The 20,896-nt window shown below is 44.9% G+C and overlaps 1 protein-coding gene across 14 annotated transcripts in view; it reads left to right on the forward strand.

Moving 5' to 3' along the window:
• The window catches only part of LOC144127803 (FMRFamide receptor-like), a 1,107,197-nt gene that overhangs the window by 80,826 nt on the left and 1,005,475 nt on the right, over positions 1 to 20,896 (forward strand). For 11 of the 14 annotated variants that reach the window (XR_013313569.1, XM_077660725.1, XM_077660726.1 and 8 more), the window contains exon 2: positions 19,335 to 19,566. The exons of the other annotated variants lie outside the window; for them this stretch is intronic. The gene's annotated coding sequence lies outside the window, so the exon portion shown is untranslated. The remainder of the gene's footprint in view (positions 1 to 19,334; positions 19,567 to 20,896) is intronic. 14 annotated transcript variants of the gene reach the window in all.

The raw sequence follows: 20,896 nt of genomic DNA on the forward strand, positions 1-20,896 counted from the left end.
TGCAACAGTTTTAGGGCTGAAGTAACGAACCACGGCTCCCATTTCTTGTTGCATTTTTGCGGAAGAAGGCTTGCGGACCGATCTCGACAGAGTATCCATGCCTTCTAAAAGGCATCTCTGCTGGTTCTCGACGTCTGTTTTTTACAGTTCTTACATTGTCGGGACCTAAGGATCATTACCAAGGAAGGCGGAGCAGAGAGAAAGGGTCGGAAGAAAACGACGGTACGGAGGTTAACCCCGCTGGCAATTCTCGCGCACAACTTTCTGTGGCTATACAGCTATGGATATGCCAGAAATGAAAGGAAACGGGCTTCTTTTTTATCCTGAAGGCTGTAGGAGCGCGACAGATTGTTAATACTGAAGACGTTTGGGACGAGGCCAACAAGTTCACGCAAAAAAAAATGGAACCGTATCGCGTTTATCAATTGAACGAGCCCGCCAGTGTCGCTCCTCGCAACAGGAAGTTATGCCCGAGTATAGCCTGTGCATTTTTGTAGAGGTTAAGAGAGAGAAATAGAAGAGAAATTAAAGTTCAATTCGCACCATGAAACATGTCTACGCTGTCCTTCTGCGCGTAACAACGCTGCACGCCCACAGTCTGGCGCTCAAAACTGCGCCACAAGTATTTGAGGAGCATCTCTGCATAGTATGTAATAAGAGAGCCCCTGTGCTTCTCCACCCATCCTGGTCTGCTACTACAGCTCAAGTTGTGTTTGTCACCTATGCAGCTTTGATGCCACGCCGAACTTTCTGCATCGGAGTAAAGCTTAGATGCAAGGTCGATCAGGACTGCGAGGAGCAGAATGCGTGCCTGTCTCTCGCGTGTGGCTCCGCATGCGAGCGGGTGCATCGAAGGCCGCCAAGAGGCCCGAAATAACCGACTGCTGGAGTGACGCCGCTGCGTCGCCGACCTAAGCGGCGGAGGAGTGGAGAAAAGCAAGAGGAGAACGCGCCAAGAAAAAAACAGCCACAACTGTGGGGGTCGTCCCGCTTTGTCAAGGTACCGGTCGCTGAGAACGCGTCCGCATCTTTCTATTTTTCACGTTCTCAAAAAGTGGAACGCCTTGACGTACCCTAAAGAGCGAAATTGGTAAGCAGCGGAGAGAAGTCTCGCATTAATGGTGGTGCTTGGAGTCCGAGCCGTAGTGGATGCTTGGCAGAAAATAATGTTTTCTGTTGAAATATAGCAGCGGATGTCAGACTGATCGGGATTAAAGTATGCTGCTAGACTGGCAGCTGATCTCCGTCATTCAGTGTTGCGCAGCGGCAACAGACTACAGGCACGAGAGAGGAGGGAGTCACAGATGGTCTGACTACTGGGACTATTATTTTGGAAGAGAATCTGCCTGCGCAGTTGATACTAAAATTTACCATTTAAAATATTGATAGTCGAGGTGTGCAGCCAAAAAGAAAGAAAAAAGTAGAGAAAGACAAAAAAAGAGAAGAGAAAAAGTAATGTTTCAAAAAATTACGCAATAAAAACGCCCACAACGTAGCCAAACCTGTGCCAACGCGTGGCTACAATCGACACTGCAGTAAAGTGAATATCTAGGCAGGTTGGAGGATCACAGAGAACTAGCTACGAAACAGCGGAGGGACAAGATGGAGAAAGTCAACGTACACATTTACACTGGGCCAACGGCAGAAATCAAGAAAACACAGGTGAAAGCAGCGACGTCGCAACGACTCCTTCTGCTGCAAAACATGCATACATGCATTTCGGTAGAGCGCCATAAAAAGAACGAGAAACATAACGAAGGTCAATACGTTTAACAGGAAGAGCTCCGGACGCGAAATTCGTAGGTCGTCGGTTCGGATCTCACAGGCGGCATGTGTTTGTTTTTTCTTCTGATTTGTAATCAGTTATCTTTAAATGATTACCTTATTAATCCTCCATTGATGAACACCACAAGAAATCTCCTGTGTTTCTTAGTTTCGGTGACTGCTGGCTTCAGGTATGCATATCATAACGAGGCCCTCTTTTCCTTTCACTTGTCTGCTCTCTCTCATAGAAACGGTCAGTGAATAATAACATTACAGAATATTACACATGCAAAAGGAAAAAGCCCTTCCTTGGTAAAGAGTAAGCAAAAAGAGGCTCAACTGATTCTACGCCTCTCTCTTATGTTGTACATGGTTGGTCAAAAATTCCCAAGCCACGGGGTCTTCATTCCGTCGGCATTTAAGATACCGATGAAGCTATCAAGGTTATCAGAGGTTAAAGCGATGCCTCTTCTGCCGTCTACGGATACATTTGGCTTCAGGGGTGTCGTAACTGCTTTACTGCGCTGCTCAAAAGCAGACCCTGTGGCATGGAAACTTTTGACCGACCTGTACACCCTACTATGCTACCCTATTGTATTTAGTCCCTCGTGTTGTACACTACCGTACTAATGTGTGTTCATTTTATCATTTTTTTGCCCCACTGCTGCATAATCTCAATATGGGTGGCAGAACGTATTATTAATAAATGAGAAAATTACGAAGGCACAAAATATGAAACATGAAATTATAAAATTAAAAAAAAACAGGAAAAAAAACGAATAACAAACAGTGATTTGAAAGGTGAAATTGTAAAAACACGTACAGACTATGAGCAACAATGATTATAATGAGAATGTCTGCACGCATACACGACATAACAAATTTACGAACGGCAGGTATGAAAATAAAAAGCAGAAAAAGAAAGCCAAGAGTACGGAGAGTGACATCGATCCGAAGACGCGTCATTTTTTTTTCCTAAATGTATATCGGTGTCCTACTCACGCAGCTATGTTTCAGCTCTTCATTATGGCTGCCACTGTTATTCCGTGAGCGAGCCGGTTTGTGCCATCTCGGAACATTATTTTCTTTTCAGAAGTTTGTTGCCCAGTTAAGATAGACACGACAACGCATGGTCGTGAGTTTCCATTTAGGCTATTCAGCTCGATATTAGTCTTTTCATGCTTTCATTATGATCTTGCATTATTTCATAAATTTAAACCTTTTCAACATTTTTACTACTCGCTACCACCTTCAGCATACGGCTATAGCCGTGTTGATTGCTGGCACACGTGAATGCGCTGCTGGCTATATTTGTTTATTTTTATTGTGCTTTGGTGTTTACACTTTGGTGTGCTCGTCATGGGGGGAGGATTATCGTCAAGCCGATCGCCCGGCTTTTTCCGTCTACCTTCCCGATAACTATGATGAAAAATAAAGGTATTATTATTATTACATCAACTCTACCCCTCATGACCGGTTGTTGCTTTCGTTTTCTTCTTTTTCCTGTACACCTCGACTATCGAAAACATGCGGCTGCGTATCATCTACTCCTTCTTGCAGTCGATATCTGTGGGTCACGACAGAAATGGTCCTTGTCTTCGAAAACAAAGTTTCTTGCAGTCAGAGCTATGTGCCTCCGCCTTGTTAGTGTCCGTTCCCTTCTGACGCTGTACACCAACGCCAGATTGCTAATCCTTTTCAAGGCGTTCTAAATTCCTGGGAGATAACCACAGCTCCAGAATTGTGTTTTCATATTCAAGGGTTTTCATAGCCATGGTGCTGATCCGCAATTTTAAGAGGTTTGGTTCGGTTTGGGTTCGGCTACACGAAGTTATCTCCTCGCTCGAACTCGTTCCAGGCCAAAATTACATGAGCTGGGTGCGTTTTCGGTTGCTCTTTCTTGGCCGTGTTTTCTCTTTGGTGTCAGGTTAGGCGCTTAAGCACAATAAAAAAAAGTTACTTTTTGCGAGTTAATGCGACTTGCGAAGTATACTTCTCTATACAGACCGCGTAAAGAATTTTACACATGTGACTGCCAACCGGACAAACAAAAAAAATTTAATAAACCAAGTACTTGTTCTAAGTACCTCAAATTTGTAAAGTGTTTCTGATATTTTTCTAATTTGCTGGTTTCATAGAGTATTTCCTACATGTTGTAAAATGTTTTCGGAAACACGAGAGTCAGGATAAATCTTTACAGGAAATCTTTACAACTATATACTTCCCAAGACGACGAAACTGTACGGTACTTTCGCATAAAAGCGATTTTTACAAACTTCATAATTTTTTTAATGAGTAGCTAATAAGCGATGCTCTGTAACATAGGCAATGGTGTGATGCAGCAGTTTGTTAGGTTTAATCTTTACGTTCCACTGGCATATAACGACAAAAAAAGGTTACCCTGAGAAAGGGCCAACAAATGACCCCCCATATTATGATTCCAGTATACTGGTAAGTTGTGACAAATTTAAGGTTCTAAGCGTTCCTTAGAAAATTGAAATACAGATTAACAGCTAATAGAAAGCAAATGTCTAAATGCACACCATTGTATCTAAATGAGGGCTGTTGTAATAAGATAATTCCTAATTGATTCTGATAAACAGGAAAATTTTGGGGTGCACTTGTCTGCTTAGGTGCTGTTATTTTGCTGCGTGTTCGTTTCTTTATGCCTTTGCCGTTTCTAAGTCATGGTCTCCCTCTAACTTCGGCTCTACCGCATCCGAAGACCTGGGTTCCGTTGCTAGAGCGCAAGTAAGGACACCAGAGTACTAATTAATCAATTAATTGATTAACTATTTCAGTATCAAAGTAATTCATCAATTCCACTAAATTACTGATGAATGAGTGGAGTATTTCACTAATTGAAGTAAAATAATTTAGTCGATTAATTATTTACCCAATAAATTGATAATTTCGCTGACATAAAGAAATATAAATAATTTTATCTGTATACCTAATTAATTTAGTAACTATTTAATCAGTTCCAATTGATTTCCGATTAATTTTTCACGCAAATAATAAATCGGCTATCTAATTACTTGATCCAAATAATTATATTGCCATAGTACGAACCCATCTAGCTGCGCCGTACCACGGCCAAACTGTTTTAGCTGGGACTTGCCATGCCTTGGGCATTCTAGGGGCTAGAGGTTTGTCATCTTCCTCACTCGAGCTCCCTGCTGTCTTGCATACCCAGCACCTCTAATTAAAACCTGTTCTGTGTGCTTCAACCGTTTGTCGGTGACATAAAAATAAAAATAAAAAGTGTTTTCCACCGTAACTCAGCTCGACAAAAGCATTTGTTGGGCGAGTTGGTGTTTACGATGATCCATAACTACAGCGCAAACGACAGGACAGAGATGAAGAAGGGACACCACACAGCGCTGACTCACAACTAAAGATTTATTGGATGCCAGCAGGTATAAATACCTCCCTGGCGGCCAGAAAGAATGCAGTCCACACTTACATGCGTGACTGACATACTGGTGTGCCAGTCATGTGCCTCCAAGCAAATCACATGCGCGAGAATACAATATAATCAGTGAGCAAGCACTTGTCAATATTCGCAATCAAGGTATCGTCTTTCTTTTTCTGACAACGCGATAGATGAAGCACTGATGCATTCTTCCGGGAGCCTACCTGATTTTGACCCTCTTCGGTGTGTACCAGTCGTTGCTGCCGCATCGTGCTTTGCAAGAACGCTCGGTTTTTGTATTCGCAAGAAAGTGCTGCCGCCCGAAGTCTTGGTTCTACTGGGTGGCGTTCAGCCCTCTGCCGGTCATGGAAGAAGATTTTGCAAACTACTCAGAGCGGAATGGCAGCAACGGGTGCGAATGTACAAGGATCATCTCAAGCTTCGGGTGCAGCTCTTGGAGGGACCTGCCCACTCAAAGATCCAATGGCGTCAGCTGTCACGGAGCATAGACCTCACCACCGAGTTCCTATGGCAGCAAACGCTTCCCGGCCTTCGTGCGCTGCTGCCGAAGAAGAGTGCACCAACAAGACAACATGTCCACACCACTGAAAGCATCCCCTTCCCTGGATACGTCAGGCAAGTCCTGGGGCTGGGTCCGAAGTTTGCTGTGGAGCCCAAGAAATCCAGACCGGAACTTTTAGCCATGGTAAAGCAAGTCTCCAAGCGGGCCGACAGAGCTGAGGTGGACCGTTGCATTTCGGAAGGTGTGGACATGTTGACGAGGTACAGGGCATCGGGGACGAAGCTACCTCTGCATAAGACGGTTAGTTGGCTGAAAGAGAACTCGCTCTCTCTGCTACTTGCTGATAAGGACGGAGGTTTTGTTGTCTTGGACAGGAACGTATATTTGTCGAAAGCATCGGAAGCTGTTCTTGCAATGTTTGAAAAACGCAGTGATGTGTCCGCCTCCAAAGTTAAGAGCAAGGCGAAGAAACTTGCTAATAGGCTGGAATTAACTAGGCTATCAAGTAAGATCAACAGCAGCTCAGGAGAGTGGTTGCAAATGTTCTTCACCGCAAAAACACATAAACTAGAGTGGCCGTTTCGTGTAATTGTCTCGGAGATTGGAACATGGCAGCAGCATGTAGCTATGTTCTTGCAGGAAAAACTGAATCTTTTATCAATTGACGACCCTTTTAGAGTAAAAAGTTCGAAAGATGTTATCGCGTTTCTAGAAAGTAACTACAGCAAGAAGCTTTGTGGATTTTCAGTCGATGTAAAGGATCTTTATTACACCATTCCTCAAGCAGAAATTTTGTCTTCTGTCAATGACCTGATTGATGTATATGGTGCTGTTGCATTTCAGAATGAGAGCGGAATTTCCACTACTGGGTTCCTTGAATTGTTGTCACTCTATCTTGGCTCAACTTTTGCAGAATGGAATGGCGAAGTTTTTATTCAGAAAGAGGGGATCTGTATTGGTTCATGTCTAGCGCCTTTCCTTAGTGACGTGTTCCTAGCAGCACGAGACAGAAGGATGAAAGAGCGATTTGAAGGTTCCAGAGTTTGTAGCATTTTTAGATTCGTTGATGACTACTTTGTGTTTTTAGATTGTGACAACCTTGGTTTCGAGCAGCAATTCCCTGACGTCCTTTCGGTGTTCTCAGAATGCCTCACACCATTGGTGTTAACACACGAAGTACCATCGAATGATTTTATTAGGTTTTTAGATATTTCGCTTCATTTCACTCCATCTCATGTTTGTTGGGATTATGAGCCCCGTGATGTTAAGCCCATCTTGCCGTTTTCATCAGCTCACTCCAAGCTGGTGAAAAGGGCAATTATACATACCGTTTTTAGCAACTCAGTGAACAAATCCTGTGAACACAGGTTGGAGCATAGCTTCAGCAACCAAGTAGACCGCCTGGCAAAGGCAGGCTACCCGTCCGAATTATTAGTTTCCGTGGCAGGAAAACTACAGGAAAAGTTAAAATCAAAAGGAAATAGCGAATGTACGAAAGAGACGAAGAAAAGGAAGATTGTTGTGCTGCCATATCTTCACAAAGTGTCGCACAATCTAAAAAGAATCGGAAAACATGCAGGCGTTGATGTCGTCTTTTCGGCGCCCAAACGACTGTCCAGCCTGATTAAGAAAGTAAATTCAGAGAATAAAGAATCACGCAAGTGCCCGATAAAGCACGCAAAACAGTTTGTGCCTTGCCAGGAAGGGGTGGTATATTCGCTGCCACTATCTTGTGGTAAGCGATACATCGGCCAAACCGGCCGATGTTTAAACGAAAGACTCAAAGAGCATGAGTATAATGTCTCCTGTGTCGCTATCTCTGGCCACGTGGCGAAACATTGCAGGCACTGCAAAGGCAATGAAGATGACGATGATACCTACGTCTGCGCGCCAAACTATCATGAAAGTGCAGTGTTAGAAAAGAACCGTGACTGTTAGCAAGGGAGATCATTGAAGCTCACTTAATAGGTAGGCTCCCGGAAGAATGCATCAGTGCTTCATCTATCGCGTTGTCAGAAAAAGAAAGACGATACCTTGATTGCGAATATTGACAAGTGCTTGCTCACTGATTATATTGTATTCTCGCGCATGTGATTTGCTTGGAGGCACATGACTGGCACACCAGTATGTCAGTCACGCATGTAAGTGTGGACTGCATTCTTTCTGGCCGCCAGGGAGGTATTTATACCTGCTGGCATCCAATAAATCTTTAGTTGTGAGTCAGCGCTGTGTGGTGTCCCTTCTTCATCTCTGTCCTGTCGTTTGCGCTGTAGTTATGGGGGTAACTCAGCTCATCCAAACAGTTCATGATTTAGCAGCAGCTTTAGATAAGCAAAGCCAAGTTGAGATAATTTTCCTCGATTTCAAGAAAGCATTTGACAGCGTCTCTCACTCCAAATCACTGCTGAAACTAAGGCCCATACTAAAGGACAACACCTTAATTAACTGGATTTAAGAATACCTCTCTTTACGGAATCAATGTGTTCAAGTCAATGATGCAGCTTCTTCTTCAGTAAACGTTCACTCAGCCATTCCACAAGGCTCCGTTTTAGGTCCGGTATTCTTTCTGATTTTCATAAATGATATCGTCAGTGACATAAGCGTAAAGATCAGGCTTTTTGCAGACGACTGCGTCCTGTATCATGAAATACGTAATGCGAATGACCAGGCAGTTTTAAACACCTCCCTATCTAAAATACAAACTTGGTGCTCGAATTGGCAGATGACTATTAATGTTAAAAAGATCGTGGCAATGACCGTTACAGCAAAAAGAACCCTTAACATTTGCTTAAAACATTAACAGCCAGTGCTTATCGGTCGTTTCCAGCTACAAATACTTAGGAGTTATTATTTCATCAGATCTTAGGTGGAATGAACATGTAACACACACCTACAAAAAAGCTATGAAGAAACTTGGATTTTTAAGGCGTACGTTGGGAACGCTTCACCTGAAATTAAAATTTAGGCTACAAAACATTTATCCGACCCGCCCTAGAGTATGCCGCGATTGTCTGGGATCCACATACACAATCTAATATTATCAAACTTGAGAAAGTTCAAAGAAATTCAGCTAGGTTCATCTCTAACTCATACAGCTGGCGCACGTCACCATCATTACTTCTAGAAGCTGCAGAACTGGAAAGTCTCACATTGAGACGTTATCGGGATAGGATAAAATTTTTCTATTTACTCTATCATAACCCGTTGGGAATAGACAAAAGTTATATACATTCTGCCAGCTAACCGCCGCTCTACGCGCTCATATCACGCCAAGAAAGTCCTAGATTTTTCGTGCAGGACTAACGCGTTTAAAAATTCCTTTTTCCGCACAGTATTTGCGATTGGAATGCGCTATCCGGCGACACGGTTGACTGCCCAACGGTTTCGTCATTCCTCTGCGCACTTGCGCATAAATCCTGAGTGACATATGCCTTCCCCCACAAAAATGAAATTCATGTTGTAAATAGTATCTTGTGTGTTTGTTTTTATTCTGATTTATTATTCAGCGTCCTGTATCTTGTTTGCTGATTTTGATGTTTTTGAATTTGCTGATTTGTTTTGTCCACTCCTGCCCGAGGCCTGATAATAAGGCTGGCAGTACCTGTAAAACAAATAAATAAACAATGTTTTATCTGATATTAGACACATCGCTTCAGGTGTTCCGCAAGGTAGCATCTAGGGACCACTGCTGTTTCTTCTTTATGTTAATGACATCGTCTGTATTAGTAATCTTCCAACCTTTGTGATTTACGCTGACGACACCACTTTATTCTTTAGAGCTTCACAGCTGCCAGATCTCGAGAAACAAGCCACAAAGTGTTTACAGTCACACCAAGAATGGTCTCAAAATAATTTATGAAACATAAACGCTGCAAAAACGAAGGCCGTGCTTTTCAGGCCTCGTAACAAGTTGACAAATATGCCACCACTCTGTTTAAGGATCGGTACGTCACTCATCGAAACGGCCCCTGTGGTAAAAAGTTTAGGTGTTATTTTTAATGAGCATTTGAGTTGGAATTATCACGTCGGCATGGTGTTGAACAAGCTGTCAAAGGTTGTCGGTATTTTTGCCGACTGGGATATTTCATGCCGAAGAGTATCAAGGCAATTCTGTATAGTGCACTGTTTTCCTCTGTTGTAAATTATTGTTTTTTGGTGTGGGGTACCAAGTCTTTTACAAATATTAACTGCTTGTATCTTCTTCGAAAGAAAGCTGTTCGAAATATTATGAATGCTCCTCGACTAGGACACACCGAAGTGATTTTCAATGAACTTCGAATCATCCGCTTGCCACAGCTGTACGAAGCTTTACTTCTACAGCGGTATAAAGCCAGTGTTAATCACAAAAATTGCAATATACTAAAGCTGTCAAGATTACAATGCAAAGAGCCAAAGCACTCTATACGAGCGACACCCAAATGGTATGTGCTTAGGATGCGAACAAATTATGGTTATCAAATGTTGAGCTAAACTCTCCCACTTCAATTAAATAAGGAGTCCGAATTAATGTACAGCTAATGCCAAATTTGTTATTTTTTGCTCATTTTTGTTCATCTTTTTCTGGAAGTGCTATCATGTTGTGTTCCACTGCAATGCCTTTGTGGGGTGCGTCGGCCCCGTCAAGCCTTCCTAATGGCTTTTTGTCGGCTCACCCAACATCGTCATGGTGTTAAATAAACATTATGCTGATTCTGATATTACATGGAGCAGCTGGGTAGCGTCCCATGTACGCTGAATACGAGGACACTCTTGACGCTTGTTCTCAACGCGTGTACTCAATACCCGTCCACAAGGCCAGCCGCCGTCTGCGAGGCCTACAACCGGAGTTCGGCCAACTGACAGCGCCGGTAAGGGCCATGACGTCCACCAAGGCGAGCCAGACAACTCAGCATTGCGGGAATGTCCGGTCATTCGTCCTTCACGCAACTCTATCGCCGCCACCGTTCTACGGAGATAGGTTCGAGGACGTTGAAGACTTGTTGACGAGCTTTGACCGAGTGGCGGGATTCAATGAGTACACGAGGGACGGCGAGCGCAAATTACGCAAAGTCTACTTTGCGCTGCAGGACTCGGCCAAAACGTGGTTTGAAAACCACGAAGCTTCCTTTATCAACTTGGAGGTTTTTCTTCGAGAGCTGCTAGTGACATTTACTTCCAGCGAAAGAAAAGAGAAGGTTGAAATCGCCCTGCACTCGAGGTCACAGCAGCTGAACGAGAGCGTCGCGATGGTCATCGAGCACATGACGCGACTGTTCAATCGGTCCGACCTTGCTATGCCCGAGGCCAAGAAGGTACGCCACTTAATGCGCGCCGTAAAAGAGCAGTTGTTTGCCGTACTGGTCCGTGACCCGTCAAGAACAGTGTCCGACAAAACCAAGAAGGCAACAGGCATCGAGCATTTTCTGCATTGCGGACGTCAGGCTACAGTAGCAGCCGCTTCCCAATACACGCCTGCGTCGCTGCCCACCGAGGAGCTTCGGGAGCTTGTAAGAAGCCTTGTGTGCGATGAACTGGTGAAACTTCGCTTTGAAGCTCTACAGGCCAGCGTCGCTGCCGTAACGGGCGTGGTCCGGGATGAAATCCGACTAGATGTCCAGCCACTCCCAGCTCCGCACCCGGCGCCCTCCGTTATGACGTACAACGATGCCCGATGAAGTCCTGGGCCAGCGATGCGAGCCTTTTCCCCCGTCGCACCCGCGCCTTTTTTGCAGTACCCAATCACTGCAGCACCCTCCGTGCCGCAGAAGTCCAGGCTCAGAATGAGGAAAGCGCACGTGTGACGTACGCCAAACAATCGGCCGCTATGTTACCACTGCGGGCAGCCCGGCCACATCCTCCGCCACTGCTCTACCGCAGAGTGGGCTTAAAGGGGCTTCCACCTGAAGCACCTCGACCACGCTGCGGCGAACGACCACGGGATATCGAGCAGTACCTGGCTGATAACGTACAGTCCTCGACCTCGCAGCGACGCCAGTCCCGATCGCCATCCCCAAGGCGGTTGTCTTTGCCCGGTAGCCCGTCGTCCTCTAGCCAGTTCATAGGTACGTTCCCAAATCGGGAAAACTAAAGACGGCGTCCTACGGGGGTAGGGCCGAAGCTACTGAACCGAGTCAAGAGCCTCCACCCGACGATTCGCTGCGACGCTCCGGCCGACGACGACCTGACCCGACCACCTCAACGATGCGCTGCGACCGACTGGTTCCCGCCGAAATTCCGGTAGCCGCCGACAACCACAACGTTACCACACTCGTGGATACCGGCGCCGATTTCTCTGTAATGAGCAGTCGGTTAGCCAAGTCCCTGAGGAAGGTTCTGACCCCTTGGTCTGGGCCGCAGATAAGCACAGCTGGAGGCCATGTGGTAACTCCGATCGCCGTCTGCACTTCGCGAATCCAGATCCGCGGTGTTACTTTCCCTGGTTGCTTTGCTGTGTTACCCGAGCGCTTCAAGGACGTCATACTCTGTTTGGATTTCCTTCAGGATATGGGGCCGTTATGAGCCTTCAGGAGCTAATCGTGTCGTTTTCCACCCAAGGCCCAGTCGACGACGATATCGAGCCACGCAGGGCTAGGTTATGCGTCTGTGACTACCACGTATTGATCCCGTCAAGAGCCAGCATGTTTGTTACCGCAGAATGCGATAACAACCCTAGCACTCATGGTACCGCTGAGACCAACATGTCGCTGCTCCTAGGTTGGCAAGTCTATATAGCTTGCGGAATTATTGAATTTAATAGCGTGCGAACCGAACTTTTGGTTACCCGTTTTGGTTGTGAACCTCAGTGTTTGCTTGCCATTCGCCGACAAGTTCAAGAAATGCACCAGGACGGCATGATAAAGCTGTCGACGAGCCCGTGGGCATCACCTGGTGTTCTAGTCTAAACGTCTAAACAGTCATCAAAAAGACGTTTATCCTCTGCCACGCTGATGACTCCCTAGCCCAGCTGCGCCACGCCTAGTACTTCTCCTCGCTAGATTTATGCAGTGGCTGTTGGCAAATCGAGGTCGACGAACGCGACCGGGAAAAGTACCCCTTTATTACTGCCGATGGTCTTTACGAATTCCGGGTGCTCCCTTTCGGCCTGTGCTCGTCTCCTGCCACCTTCCAGCAGATGATGGACACCGTGCTTGCCGATCTAGAATGGCAGTCCTGCCTCGTGCAGCCGGAGGACGTTGGCATCTTCTCTGCCACATTCGAAGATCACGTGAGGCGCCTGCGTGCTGTGTTCGCAGCAATTCGTTCAGCCGCTCTTTCTCTAAAGCCCGAAAAGTGTCACTTCGCTTTCCGGGAATTGAAGTTTCTGGGCCACATCGTGAGTGCTAAGGCTGTTAGCCCTGACCCTGATAAGTAGGGGGAAGACAGCCGCCGTCGCTGCTTTTTCCGTGCCAACCGATAAGCAAGTGTGCGCCGCTTTCTGGGTCTCTGCGCCTATTATCGGCGTTTTGTGCAGAACTTCTCCCAGATTGCTGAGCCCCTCACCTGCCTCATGAAAGATGCCGAACCATTGTTCTGGGGACAGGAGTAACAACAGGCCTTCGAAGACCTCCGCACTTGTCTCCAAAGTACGCACATCCTTGGCCACTTGGACGAGTCAGTCGACACTGAACTGCACACAGACGCCAGCAACAACGGCCTCGGTGCGGTCCTTGTGCAGTGGCAGGATGGTCTCTAACGCGTATTCGCATACAGAAGCCGCACCTTGTCACGCTCGGAGGCGAACTATTCCACCACTGAAAAAGAACGCCTGCAATTGTGTGGGCAGTGACCAAATTTTGCCCATATACAGCCGCCCTTTTAGAGTCGTGAGGGATCACCATTCGGTGTGTAGGCTGGCGAACCTCAAGGATCTCTCGGTACGGCTTGCACGCTGGACCCTTCACCTTCAAAAATTTGATGTCACCGTCGTTTATAAGTCCGGTAGGAAGCACAGTGATGCCGACTGTCTGTCTCGTGCTCCTATCGAGGACAGCCGAGCTGATCCTGCCTGACGACGATTCTGTTTTTCTTGGCGCTATCTCCACGTCCATCCTTACTCAACACAAAAAAGACGACAGTGAACTACAGCCTCTGAGTATTTTGAAGGAAGCGCGGAGTCAGCGCCTCGAATGTTCTTGAGTGGACTGTCGTCATTCTCTTTACGCGATGGCGTTCTTTATAAAAAAAATGTGCAGCCCGACGAAGGTGCCTATGTGCTCGTCGTACCTACGGCCTTGCGAGACGAAGTCCTGCAAGCGTGCCATGATGACCCATCTTCTGGTCACCTGGGTTTCTCCCGCACTTAAGCGCATAGACGCCAAAAGTACTACTGCCCAGGGTTGCTGCAGCTGTCCAGCGTTACGTCAGAGCTTGCCGTGAGTTACCAATGTCGCAACACGCCGCCGACTAAGCCAGCTGGACTACTGCAGCCTATTTATCAGCCACAAGTCTCCTTGCACCAAGTCTGCATGGAGTCTGGCACCGACTACCCCAGGCGGTACTGTGAAACTGAAGCTCTACCCCGTGGTACCGCTGACGAAATTGTGAACTTCTTCGCTTAAAACATTGTGCTTCGTCACGATGAACCCATCATCGTTGTAGTTTACAGGGGAACGGCGACCACCTCGGCCCTTCCGCAGGAGGCTAGGTGCCTTAGCGGCACAAGTCACCGCAAAACAACCGCTTACCACCCTCATACGAACGGACTCACCGAACGGCTCAACAAGACGATCGCCGACATGATTTCCATGTATGTTGACGCAGACTACCGAAACTGGGACGCCATACACCCTCACAGCACGTTTGCATATAATACTGCTCTACAAGAAACGACACGCTTCACTCCATGGTCGCGAAACCACAACAATGCTGGACGCAATGCTGCGCCCGACTAGTAGTACCTCACCTGTTATGCGTGTTGCCCAATTCATTCATCACGCCGAGGCCGCCCGTCAACTCGCCCGACAGCGCATCCAGCACCAGCTAGCCCTCGACGCTCGCCACTATAACCTCCGCCACAGAGCTGTTAGTTACCAGCCCGGCGACCAAGTCTGGGTTTGGAGCCCAATCCGCAAGCGTGGGTGCTCCGAAAGCTTCTGCGCCGATATTTTGGCCCCTACGAGGTACTCCGCCAACTCAGTGAGGTGAACTATGAAATTCTCTCCCCGGGAACAGTTCGCTCCTCTAGACGGCCGACCCCCGAAGTCATCCATGTCGCACAGATGAAGCCGTACCACGACCGCTAGCGCTTCAGGCGTGTCCACACCAGCCGCCGGACACATGCGACGTCCCTTCTCTTCCTGCTTCCCATTGCTGCGGCACCGTGTCGGTGCCCTGCAGAGAGGAGGAGTAATGCCACAGTACCAATCAATCCAGTGGCGCCATACCACGGCCAAACTGCTTTAGCTGTGACTTGCCGTGTCTTGGGCATTCTAGGGGCGAGAGGTTTGTCAACTTCCTCGCTCGAGCTCCCTGCTGGCTTGCACGCCCAGCACGTCTAACTGAAACCTGTTCTGTGTGCTTCAACCGTTTGTCGGTGGCAATATCAATTCAATCAATTATTTTGTCCATTTAATGATTAATTACTGCTTATTGCATAAGCATTTACTCAGCTTTTTTGTATGATGAATTAATTCAGTAGTTCATCAAATTGACTGTAGTTTCGATAACCCATCTGTTTAATATTTGTTTGTCTACAGGTGTTTTTCCAGACAAAATGAAGCTAGCAAAGGTTTCGGTGTTGTACAAGTCTGGAGACAGAAATGACTTATCCAATTACCGACCAGTAGCAATATTACCTGTAATATGAAAAGGTTTGGAAAAAGTTATTTGCAATAGAGTGACAACGTTTTGTAATAAGTTTTCTATTATAACGCCTCAGCAGTATGGTTTTCGAAAGCAGGTGTCAACCGAACTGGCTCTACTGACGCAAGAGGAGTACATACTTGATGGATTTGAAGAAAGGAAGGTAACCCATGGTATATTTATAGATTGTTCGAAGGCGTTCGACAGGATTAATCATGCTACTTTACTATGTAAATTAGCACGTTATGGATTTCGGGGAATAACTCTAAAATTACTAAAATCATATCTAGAACAAAGAAAACAGTGCGTCGCTCTTACCGGTGAATATTCATCTGTGCTTACTGTGAAAGCAGGGGTTCCGCAGGGCAGTATACTGGGACCGATCTTATTAAATCTTTATATTAATGATTTAATAAGCATTAGTGATCAAGCATATTTTGTTATCTATGCAGATGACACTAGCATTTTCTTTCAGTCCAAGGAGAATAAGGAACTCGCAAGTTTAGCCAATACCACCCTCGTTAGGTTGTCTCAATGGAGCACAGTAAATTCCTTAAAAATAAACGCAGCGAAAACCAAATGTATTTTATTTGCGCCGGTGCAAAAGCAAATAAATTGTAGCTTGGATATCTATTTTGACAATTCTAAAATAGAGCTCGCGAAACAGGTTAAAACACTAGGAGTCATTTTTAGCGAAAATTTAACTTGGGACGCTCATGTTGGCCTTGTAGCTAAAAAGTTAGCGAGGGCATGCGGAATGATTTGTAGATTGCGACAGGTGATTCCACCGAAACTCAAGCTTCTTGCATATAATGCCTTATTTCTCCCGCATATAAACTACTGTAACCTTGTTTGGGGGACAACATCTGCTACACACATCCACAAATTACTTTTAATACAGAAAAAAGCTATCCGCCATATTGCAAATGCCCCATACGATTCCCATACGCGTGATTTATTTCAATCATTTAATGTCTTGGCTGTCACGCATGCATACATATTTAACCTGTTCTTAAAATACAAGAGCAGCTTAAAACACACAAATGAGCATTTTCTTCGAATGAGCCGCCTTAAAAAAGCCTTGCAGCTGCCATACAGTGTAAGGCAAAGAGATACATGGGATTTGCCATTTTCCCGAACCAATAACGGTTTTAACAGGTTGCAATATCGTGTACCATTCCTGCTAAATAGCCTTGAAAAGTTACATATAGACCCGAACACCATGACTAGAAAACAATGGAAAAACTTTTTAATGACGAACGACGGTATCCAAATTTAAGAAAAAAGTACAGAAGAAAAATGTTGTAATGTAAACGTTTTCTCTTATTTTGGAGCATGCTTGTTTTTGTATTAGGTTCGTACGATTCTTTTATTTGTCTGTACGTCCTGAGTGTAAATGGTCTAACTTAGACCAGAAACTCGTTTTTTTTTCCTTTCCCTTTTGCTGCATATGTATCCAAATATGTTGGCCTGCACGTGGGATGCTGTTGTACGCGAATACATTTGTATTGCTTTTATCTGTGAGATGCAACACATATATATATGTAAAAACTTGCATTTAACATGACTGAAAAACCTTCACGCTGCCAATCAAACAGGGGCAAGGGCCTTGTCAAGCTGCTTGTAGCAGCTTTTCTGCTCTTGTCCCAGCATTCCTTTGTTACACGCGGAAGAATGCTGAATAAAGATTTGATTTGATTTGATTTGATTTGATTGATTTATGGGATTTACCGTACCAAAGCGACTTAGGCTATGAGGGATGCCGCAGGGAAGGGCTCCGGAAATTTAGATCACCTGGGGTTCTTTAACGTGCACTGACATCGCACAACACACGGGCCTCTAGAATTTCGCCTCCATCGAAATTCGACCGCCGCGGCCGGGATGGAAGCCGCCTCTTTTGGGTCAGCAGCCGAGTGCCATAACCACTGAGCCACCGCTGCGGCCTAAATAAATGTGATGCGATTCACTAACTGAAATAAATAATTCGGTAAATAGATAATTACCAAATTAACCATTTTAGTAATTGAATTAAATTTAACTGACTTTTTTACTGTTCTTTAATTATTCCAGTAATAACCGAGTTCATCAATTGTATTAAGTTAACGAGTAATTTTCAGAACACTTAACTTATTATTAACCTCGTATTGTTAATTATCAGCTCTATTAAACATTTTATTAACTTAAGTAAACATTGATGCTATTTACATATCTATGTTATCTATAATTATAGTGATGAGCCCTATATCGATGACTGACAGTTCGTGCACACATCTCTGCTGACACGCTCTGATGACAGGTCCTTTACACGTCACTCATGCGACAAGAAATGCTTTCTCATTAAAAATTAAGCATTTCTGTAAGGTTCAAGTGGGAGTCACTGGTCTTGCAACGTGAGCGGTATTTTATTATTGACAGTTGCTCAATATTACTTATCTCATTTGATATTAATGGCCTGCCAAATAACGTCTCGCTTTCTGCACGCATATTTGTTGACTGCATTATTTATTCATGTATAAAAAGTAGTGTCGATCACCTTGCCCTCCACTGTGAGGAAGATGACGTTAATGACTGGTGTTTAACGTTGCTTATGACTTTGAACAATAATTGCACCATTTTTTTTCTTTTCCCAAAAATAAGCTAACTCTTAGTTTTCTTACCCCTATAATAAAGATGCACTGCCTCGGACTACAGTGTATATACTTAGGCGTCCACCTCTTGGGTTGAACGCATAACCACCATTTTTGCTAATGTTTCCATGTCATTAGGGTTCCTTCGCTGCAACTTTAGAAGACACTTACCCTCGCCTTCGTAAAGAGACCTACATAACTTCACAGCGCAGCTAGAGTACGGTTCATCAATTGGCGACTTCATCGGAAATACTCAATAGGCAGGTTGCAAGCAGTCCAGAACGGGGCTTGTCTTTTTATTTTGCGAAATTATAATTACCTGTTTAGTGTAACCCAAATAAAGCTACAACATTCACTCTTTTATTGAAAATTATTAGAGAAAAAGTGCTTATATCGCTCTTTCCTAAATATGTCCATTCCTCTTGTTCACCCCTAGCACCTCTACAATCTCCCTACTACTGATCACATTGATTACGTAATCACTACAGCTACACCCATATTTACACCCAGGTGCCACTATGCTTTTCATTTCTACGTACTTTACAGAAATTTTTGTATTTGACCTCCCTTTCACAACGCCTGTCTTCATTCCTATATATAACAACAGCCACCGAAAATAGGAGAATATTTTTTTTTAAGTTGCGATGATCATTGGGAGATTCATAGTTTAGTTATTTGATCACCTAAAGATGTTTTGTTAGAGGGCAGGAGAAAAACAGCCCACATTCTGAGAATTTCGTGCCCGACGCTCTACCAACTGAGCTACGGCGACGGCTGAGCAATCATCGTTATGATCTTGTGTACAAGATCGCAGTATTCATAAATAAAAAAAAAATCGCTCAATCATAAAACTCGGAGGTGGTTGTTCCGATCCAAGTGGAGGCATGTGGCTGTTTACTATTCTGTTTTCCAACCAATTATCTTTCGCGATAAAACAATTACACAATCGGCTTCCCAGTGATTACAGCCACAAATTATAAAACAGGAAGAAAACCTACGCTACTTGGCTTCTATGGCTGTTGGCTTCCTTCATATGTATCTCGTAACGAGCTCCTGATTGCCTTTCCCCTCTCTGCTTGAGGCTTGTGAGGTATGCAGTAAATGAATAAATAAATGTGAATAAATATATTTTGAACACACGTACGAAGCTAATATCCTTAATATCTAATAACTAATAATAATTAATAATAAGCTAATAACCTAATATCTTTACTACTATATGCAGTCCCTATCACGGATTCTTGAAGAGGGCTGATCGCACAGCGAAGGCAGCTACTACTTCATCGCTCCGGGCCAGCGTTCCCACGCTTATCTGGCGCATGCGTGCTCTGCAAAGGAGTTCGCCACGACTGCCACGCCCCACCAGCCTACTTAAGAGGGACGACTTCCAGCTGCTTCCTCAGTTCGGCGACAGTGCACAGGGAACACGGACCTAATATCTTTACTACTATATGCAGGTGAGGTTATCTGCACTTTTTCTAAAAAAAAACATTCTATTTTTGTGCACTGTTGCCGAACACGACGAGTGCCATGCGTGTCGCGCTTATTGCTTGAAAACGACAGTGTACAACGAACAACTTTCTTTGTACCCACGCCATTTCCACTTTCTGTCACAGTATGAGTAAGGAGGCCAAATAATTTTATAAGGCGCTTGATGACTTTAAGCGCGAACTTCGAGCGGACCTCATGACATTGAAGGACAGCGTGAAATTCTGCAGTGACACATGCGATGGTGTCAATGTTATTAAGAAAGAACTGAAAGAACTGCGAAAAGAATTTCAAGAGTTAGTGAAAAGAAATGACCAACTTACAGCCGAGAACCGCAGATTGAGTGATAGAGTTGAAGAGCTAGAGCAGCAACAGAGATCTGATAACCTGGAAATCAAGGGTGTTCCAGCAGAGGGAGATGCAACTGATGTCGTTAAGAAAATTGGCACCTTCTTGGGCGAACCAATCACAGACACTGATATCGATGTCTGCCATCGTGTCCCTGTGCACAATTCAGAAGAGAAAAACATTGTGGTGCGTTTTGTCCAGCGCACCAAGCGAAATGCAGTCCTGCAAAAGAGCAAAAAACAAAGGATCACCACCAAGGACCTTGACTATGGAGGACAATCTTGTCCGGTATATGTGAATGAACATTTGACCATTCTGAACGAAAGGCTTCTGGGAGCTGCAATTGCCAAAAAAAATCTGCAGGATGGAAGTTCGTGTGGTGCGCGGGAGGAAAAATTCTTGCACGGAAAAACGAGGGCGCCGATGTGATCAGGATTGCTAGAACATCTGACCTCGAAAAATAAACTAAAATTGGTGCCGCATCTGCTGGATGCAATTCAGAGCAAATATGGCGGGAAAGATTATTTGCCAGCATTACGACTTTCAAGCTTTTAACCAAAACTTCAGTTCGAACAAAAGACAGTTTTCGGCTATGCATATAAACATGCGAAGCATGAAGAACAAAGTGGACACTCTTGAAATGCTTCTCCAGTCACTAGGCATTAAATTCTCATCAATAGTGTTAACAGAAACCTGGCTAACACAGGCAGGCACGGTACCGCACCTTCCTGGTTACAAGTGTGTGAGCCTTAGTAGGGAAATAAAAAAAGGCGGCGGCATAGCAATCATTATGAAAGAAGAAATACGGTATAAAGTGCTGAGCGACATGACCAGATGCGATCAAGATATTGAAAGTCTGTTCGTGAAATTCTCGAACCTCACTGTTGGCGCGATCTACAGACCGCCCGCAGGCAAAACAGCAAAATTTATTGAATTCATCGACAACGCGCT

This window comes from Amblyomma americanum, chromosome 4 (genome assembly GCF_052857255.1).
Source record: "Amblyomma americanum isolate KBUSLIRL-KWMA chromosome 4, ASM5285725v1, whole genome shotgun sequence".
NCBI classification, from domain to species: Eukaryota; Metazoa; Arthropoda; class Arachnida; order Ixodida; family Ixodidae; genus Amblyomma; species Amblyomma americanum.